Here is a 7,602-nt window from a genome sequence, read left to right on the forward strand (position 1 = left end):
AAGCGGAGTCATAATACTAGCAGATGTAGAAAACACAGTAGCAGTTGGAACAGATAGAACAGGAACAGTTGGAGTATCAGGCAAGGTAGCTTGTGAAACAGTAGGTGTAAGTGATACAGGTATAGGCAAAGAAGCCGGCAACCCAGGAAGAGGGGGTGCCGAAGGATCATTCACATTGACCACAGGAGGTACAGGAACTTGATTCAGGGGAGCAGGAGCAGGAATACCAGGTTGTCCAGCAACCGGCAATTGAACATTCGGTACAGGCGGAGCCGTAGCACCCTGTGCATACGGTGGGGGTGACCGTAACAAGTAAGACAACAGAGGATCATTTTCGGGGTCCTCTACTATCTTAGTTGTACTCGATAGCAAGGCTGGGTAGCACTTGTCTATTGCTAAATTACGCTCTCTAGTAGCCACCTCTATTGCCTTCTCAGACTCGTTGACTTGCAGCTGCTTAGCAGCTTGTTCTAAAGTCAACTCTTGCTCTTTCTGTTCTTTCTTCAACCTTTTAATTTCTCTCTGTTTAGATTCTTTTCGCCAGTAACGGAAAGAATCAAACATTGCCGGCCGGGCTTTCTTCTTAAACAATTTCACTTCTAAATTGTCCAGGACTTCGGGTTCAAAACTACCATGCAGTGGCCAACTAAGGACACCGTCTTTTTCCGTATATCGGACCCACACCTCATTATAAGATATAGGACCTACACCGTGTTTACAATAAAGATCATATAGAGGAGTTCCAATCGGAGGAACCAGACATGAGTCCTCCAACCGGGAATCACTGTTGCAACCAAAACACGACAACATACAATTTTTCCGACTTACCATTTTGTAATCCGGAACACAGAACGAACAAACACAAACAAAAATGTGCACTCGAACCAAGAACTTAGGCCTACCAAAAGCGAACAAATGTATCGATACCCAAACTAAACCAATAGATTATCGTAATCAGAACAACCAGCGATAATCTTACGAAACCAAACCAAACCAAGAACTAAAAGGATTTTAACAACCCTCACGAAGTAACCAACTAGCAACCACTTAATACTTAACTGAGGCACTGAAGACGTCACCAAGGAGAAACCCGTCACGTCTCGCCGTACTAAGGACTGCACCTCGGGTCCAAGACAGGGCGACGGTCAAGGCAACGGACCACTGCAGCCGTCCTGAACGGGAACCCTCGTGGAAGAGAACGTCGGGCCACTTTTGCGATATGCCGGGATCGATGAAGTGGGGCGCCTCCCTCAGGAATCTTCACACGAAGCTTCTCGAACTCTTCAGGCTTTTGGACCGGTACCGAATGACGTCGCCCCACGTTGGGCGCCAATTGGAGTTCTGGACTTTTTGGTTCTGTCCAGAGGTGTCAGGGATAACACCCGAAGACCCCGGAGTTCTACCTGTCTCGGTGCACAAATAAACAGAAACACGGGCTTCTCGATGGTGGCGTCAAAGACCAAAGGTTTATTACTGCAGGGACACAGAAGTCACAGAAACTACACACGGGCAGTATCTAGGAGCCTGTTCGATTTGTACAAGAAGGGTTGCTCCTTATATACTAAATATTGGCCTTCAGGCAAATTCTTCACAATGTTAGTACATTCCCAAACCTTTGTGTCCTAAACAATAAATATTTGGCGTTGCACAGGAATCGTCGATAATATCTGATGTCAAACATTACGAAGAGGGGTTCCCACTATTCCATCACAATCCCATGTCAACATTTCATTCAAGAGCCGGACCGCCTCATCGTAAATTTCGTTACCTCCCCCTAATAAAGGCCCAGAAGGAAAGGAGCATAGCCAGGTGCAGAAGATAGAAAAGCAGGATAAGAGATGTTTGTGGGTCGTAAATGGGCAAGGCTACCAGCTTCGGCCGCCTAATCATGATCAGGCCAACGAACACGAGAACCAGTATAGCAGGACTGGCCTCAGGCAGAGGAGGCAGCCTTTGTCGAGTCATGCAGCCACGGCATGTTCTTTTCTAAGGTGCACGTGTCACTAGAGAGGTGAATCGCCGGCTAAGCCTACGTGTCCTTAATCGAAATGAAGTTATCAGAGGTCATTGCGTGTTCATTGTCTATGTGAGGGCAAGAAACACAAAATGGCTGCCATGATCTAAGATGGATGCCATGGGTAGATCAGAAATGTGTTTGTAACAGGAGTACTCTTGCTCGTAGCATAGCGAAAACACCAGGATATGCTAAATGGACCATTTGCGGTTCGCTGATACCAAAATTATGTATTTACGACAATGTTGAAAACACGGGTTCAAATCGTCACGGAACCTCAACAGGGCACAGATGAGCGGTAATCAATCACTGCACATTTCTATCCTCGTATCCCTATATTACGGTGGTGGCAACGGGCCCTTAAGTGTACTCAGAAAGAGTCCAAAAGCTTAAACAAGACACGCTTCATAAAAAAAAGTACTCTTTTCATGACTTCTCTAGGTCAGGCAGGACAGGTCCAGACTACGAACCCTTCCGAGCCACCTACTCTCTAAAACACTTCCTGGGTGTAGAAATTGTCTCAAAGTTTACATCTAGTTTGAGTTTTTGCAGTTTAACTCTGTGACTTGATGAGGATTGCGTAATGAGAAGTGAACATTTACTTAACTAAACCAAATGGTGTTCATGCAAAATCTCATGCCGCTGCAAGCAGGACTCGAACCTACGCAGGGAAACCCCTTTGGATTTCAAGGCCAACGCCTCAACCACTTGGCCATCGCAGCTGCGTGAGTATGATGTCACTGTTGTCGTATACGAGCCATGCGCTACTCATGTCAGGTGGAGACCTAAAAAATAAAGTAACGTAAGGACGGGGCACATACCAGCAGTGCCCTGTTGTCCTCACTTATTTCGCATACTTTCATACAATTAATAAAAATAGCAATATGCATCACTGAAAATGAGTGACAGGGCACAGATGAGCGGTAATCAATCACTGCACATTTCTATCCTCGTTTCCCTATATTACGGCGGTGGCAACGGGCCCTTAAGTGTACTCAGAAAGAGTCCAAAAGCTTAAACAAGACACGCTTCATAAAAAAGTACTCTTTTCATGACTTGTCTAGATCAGGCAGGACAGGTCCAGACTACGAACCCTTCCGAGCCACCTGCTCTCTAAAACACTTCCTGGGTGTGGAAATTGTCTCAATGTTTACATCTAGTTTGAGTTTTTGCCGTTTAACTCTGTGACTTGATGAGGATTGCGTAACGAGAAGTGAACATTTACTTAACTAAACCAAATGGTGTTCATGCAAAATCTCATAAAGCTGCAAGCAGGATTCGAACCTACGCGGGGAAACCCCATTGGATTTCAAGTCCAACACCTTAACCACTCAGCCATCGCAGCTGCATGAGTATGATGTCACTGTTGTCGTATACGAGCCATGCGCTACTCATGTCAGGCCGAGACCTAAAAAATAAAGTAACGGAAGGACGGCGCACGTACCAGCAGTGCCCTGTTGTCCTCACTTATTTTGCATGCTTTCATACAATTAATAAAAATAGCAATACGCATCACTCAAAGTGAGTGACAGGGCACAGATGAGCGGTAATCAATCACTGCACATTTCTATCCTCGTTTCCCTATATTAAGGCGGTGGCAACGGGCCCTTAAGTGTACTCAGAAAGAGTCCAAAAGCTTAAACAAGACACGCTTCATAAAAAAAAGTACTCTTTTCATGACTTGTCTAAATCAGGTAGGACAGGTCCAGAATACGAACCCTTCCGAGCCACCTGCTCTCTAAAACACTTCCTGGGTGTGGAAATTGTCTCAATGTTTATATCTAGTTTGAGTTTTTGCCATTTAACTCTGTGACTTGATGAGGATTGCGTAACGAGAAATGAACATTTACTTAACTAAACCAAATGCTGTTCATGCAAAATCTCATGACGCTGCAAGCAGGATTCGAACCTACGCGGGGAAACCCCATTGGGTTTCAAGTCCAACACCTTAACCACTCAGCCATCGCAGCTGCCTGAGTATGATGTCACTGTTGTCGTATACGAGCCATGCGCTACTCATGTCAGGCCGAGACCTAAAAAGTAAAGTAACAGAAGGACGGGGCACGTACCAGCAGTGCCCTGTTGTCCTCACTTATTTCGCATACTTTCCTACAATTAATAAAAATAGCAATACGCATCACACAAAGTGAGTGACAGGGCACAGATGAGCGGTAATCAATCTCTGCACATTTCTACCCTCGTTTCCCTATATTACGGCGGTGGCAACGGGCCCTTAATTGTACTCAGAAAGAGTCGAAAAGCCTAAACAAGACACGCTTCATAAAAAAAATTACTCTTTTCGTAACTTGTCTATATCAGGCAGGATAGGTCCAGACTACAAACCCTTCCGAGCCACCTGCTCTCTAAAACACTTCCTAGGTGTGGAAATAGTTTCAATGTTTACATCTAGTTTGAGTTTTTGCCATTTAACTCTGTGACTTGATGAGGATTGCGTAACAAGAAGTGAACATTTACTTAACTAAACCAAATGGTGTTCATGCAAAATCTCATGATGCTGCAAGCAGGATTCGAACCTACGCGGAGAAACCCCATTGGATTTCAAGTCCAACGCCTTAACCACTCGGCCATCGCAGCTGCATGAGTATGATGTCACTGTTGTCGTATACGAGCCATGCGCTACTTATGTCAGGCCGAGACCTAAAAAATAAAGTAACAGAAGGACGGGGCACGTACCAGCAGTGTCCTGTTGTCCTCACTTATTTCGCATACTTTCATACAATTAATAAAAATAGCAATACGCATCACTCAAAGTGAGTGACAGGGCACAGATGAGCGGTAATCAATCACTGCACATTTCTACCCTCGTTTCCCTATATTACGGCGGTGGCAACGGGCCCTTAATTGTACTCAGAAAGAGTCCAAAAGCCTAAACAAGACACGCTTCATAAAAAAAATTACTCTTTTCGTAACTTGTCTAGATCAGGCAGGATAGGTCCAGACTACAAACCCTTCCGAACCACCTGCTCTCTAAAACACTTCCTAGGTGTGGAAATAGTTTCAATGTTTACATCTAGTTTGAGTTTTTGCCATTTAACTCTGTGACTTGATGAGGATTGCGTAACGAGAAGTGAACATTTCCTTAACTAAACCAAATGGTGTTCATGCAAAATCACACTACGCTGTAAGCAGGATTCGAAACTGCGCAGGGAAACCCCATTGGATTTCAAGTCCAACGACTTAACCACTCGGCCATCGCAGCTGCATGAGTATGATGTCACTGTTGTCGTATACGAGCCATACGCTGCTCACGTCAGGCCGAGACCTAAAAATTAAAGTAACGGCAGGACGGGGCACGTACCAGCAGTGCCCTGTATCCCCCACTTATTTTGAATGCTTTCATACAATTAATAAAAATAGCAACAAGCATCACTCAAAGTGAGGGTCAGGGCACAGATGAGCGGTAATCAATCACTGCGCATTTCTACCCTCTTTTCCCTATATTACGGCGGTGGTAACGGGCCCTTAAGTGTACTAAGAAAGAGTCCAAAAGCCTAAACAAGACACGCTTCAAAAAAAAAATAATTACTCTTTTCGTGACTTGTCTAGATCATGCAGGACAGGTCCAGACTACGAACCCTTCCGAGGCACCTGCTCTCTAAAACACTTCCTGGGTGTGGAAATTGTCTCAATGTTTACATCTAGTTTGAGTTTTTGCCGTTTAACTCTGTGACTTGATGAGGATTGCGTAACAAGAAGTGAACATTTACTTAACTAAACCAAATGGTGTTCATGCAAAATCTCACGACGCTGCAAGCAGGATTCGAACTTACGCGGGGATACCCCATTGGATTTCAAGTCCAACGACTAAACCACTCGGCCATCGCAGCTGCGTGAGTATGATGTCACAGTTGTCGTATACGAGCCATGCACTACTCACGTCAGGCCGCGACATAAAAAATAAAGTAACAGAAGGACGGGGAACGTACCAGCAGTGCCCTGTTGTCCTCACTTATTTTGCATACTTTCATACAATTAATAAAAATAGCAATACGCATCATTCAAAGTGAGTGACAAAGCACAGATGAGCGGTAATCAATCACTGCACATTTCTATCCTCGTATCCCTATATTACGGTGGTGGCAACGGGCCCTTAAGTGTACTCAGAAAGAGTCCAAAAGCTTAAACAAGACACGCTTCATAAAAAAAAGTACTCTTTTCATGACTTGTCTAGATCAGGCAGGACAGGTCCAGACTACGAACCCTTCCGAGCCACCTACTCTCTAAAACACTTCCTGGGTGTAGAAATTGTCTCAATGTTTACATCTAGTTTGAGTTTTTGCAGTTTAACTCTTTGACTTGATGAGGATTGCGTAATGAGAAGTGAACATTTAATTAACTAAACCAAATGGTGTTCATGCAAAATCTCATGCCGCTGCAAGCAGGATTCGAACCTACGCGGGGAAACCCCATTGGATTTCAAGTCCAACGCCTTAACCACTCGGCCATCGCAGCTGCGTGAGTATGATGTCACTGTTGTCGTATACGAGCCATGCGCTACTCATGTCAGGTGGAGACCTAATAAATAAAGTAACGGAAGGACGGGGCACATACCAGCAGTGCCCTGTTGTCCTCACTTATTTCGCATACTTTCATACAATTAATAAAAATAGCAATATGCATCACTCAAAATGAGTGACAGGGCACAGATGAGCGGTAATCAATCACTGCACATTTCTATCCTCGTTTCCCTATATTACGGCGGTGGCAACGGGCCCTTAAGTGTACTCAGAAGGAGTCCAAAAGCTTAAACAAGACATGCTTCATAAAAAAAGTACTCTTTTCATGACTTGTCTAGATCAGGCACGACAGGTCCAGACTACGAACCCTTCCGAACCACCTGCTCTCTAAAACACTTCCTGGGTGTAGAAATTGTCTCAATGTTTACATCTAGTTTGAGTTTTTGCAGTTTAACTCTGTGACTTGATGAGGATTGCGTAATGAGAAGTGAACATTTACTTAACTAAACCAAATGGTGTTCATGCAAAATCTCATCCTGCTGCAAGCAGGATTCGAACCTACGCGGGGAAACCCCATTGGATTTCAAGTCCAACGCCTTAACCACTCGGCAATCGCAGCTGTGTGAGTATGATGTCACTGTTGTCGTATACGAGCCATGCGCTACTCATGTCAGGTGGAGACCTAATAAATAAAGTAACGGAAGGACAGGGCACATACCAGCAGTGCCCTGTTGTCCTCACTTATTTCGCATACTTTCATACAATTAATAAAAATAGCAATATGCATCACTCAAAATGAGTGACAGGGTACATATGGCTGAGATACCCGCCACCCCCTCTCAACACAAATCCCCAAGAATGGGAATACGGAAACGTTTTCTGAACTTTTGGAAGGCGGGAGGGAGTTACCCTCCCGGCCGTATTTATTAAAATATGAAACAAAAGTTAAAACATTAAAATAACAGTTTCATATCATGTACAATTTCATTTCCACATTACGATGTTTTGGCTGACCTTAACATATTTCTAATACAAAGGTTCTCCTAGCCAATACTAACATCCTACAAATACATTCTTAAATTGAAATTGTACATCCTAACGTTAAGGGCC

General features: G+C 44.3%; 4 non-coding genes across 4 annotated transcripts; all 4 read right to left on the bottom strand.

Annotated features, from left to right (window-relative positions):
* Positions 1-3,277: 3,277 nt before the first annotated feature.
* Positions 3,278-3,359, bottom strand: TRNAS-UGA (transfer RNA serine (anticodon UGA)). The gene has a single exon. It is a non-coding gene; the product is annotated as a tRNA-Ser (tRNA).
* Positions 3,360-4,527: 1,168 nt separating this feature from the next.
* Positions 4,528-4,609, bottom strand: TRNAS-UGA (transfer RNA serine (anticodon UGA)). Its single transcript has one exon. It is a non-coding gene; the product is annotated as a tRNA-Ser (tRNA).
* A 1,796-nt stretch (positions 4,610-6,405) lies between these two features.
* TRNAS-UGA (transfer RNA serine (anticodon UGA)) lies at positions 6,406-6,487 on the bottom strand. Its single transcript has one exon. It is a non-coding gene; the product is annotated as a tRNA-Ser (tRNA).
* Positions 6,488-7,029: 542 nt separating this feature from the next.
* Positions 7,030-7,111, bottom strand: TRNAS-UGA (transfer RNA serine (anticodon UGA)). The gene has a single exon. It is a non-coding gene; the product is annotated as a tRNA-Ser (tRNA).
* Positions 7,112-7,602: the final 491 nt, after the last annotated feature.

This window comes from Lissotriton vulgaris, chromosome 11 (assembly GCF_964263255.1).
Source record: "Lissotriton vulgaris chromosome 11, aLisVul1.2, whole genome shotgun sequence".
In the NCBI taxonomy this organism is placed as follows: Eukaryota; Metazoa; Chordata; class Amphibia; order Caudata; family Salamandridae; genus Lissotriton; species Lissotriton vulgaris.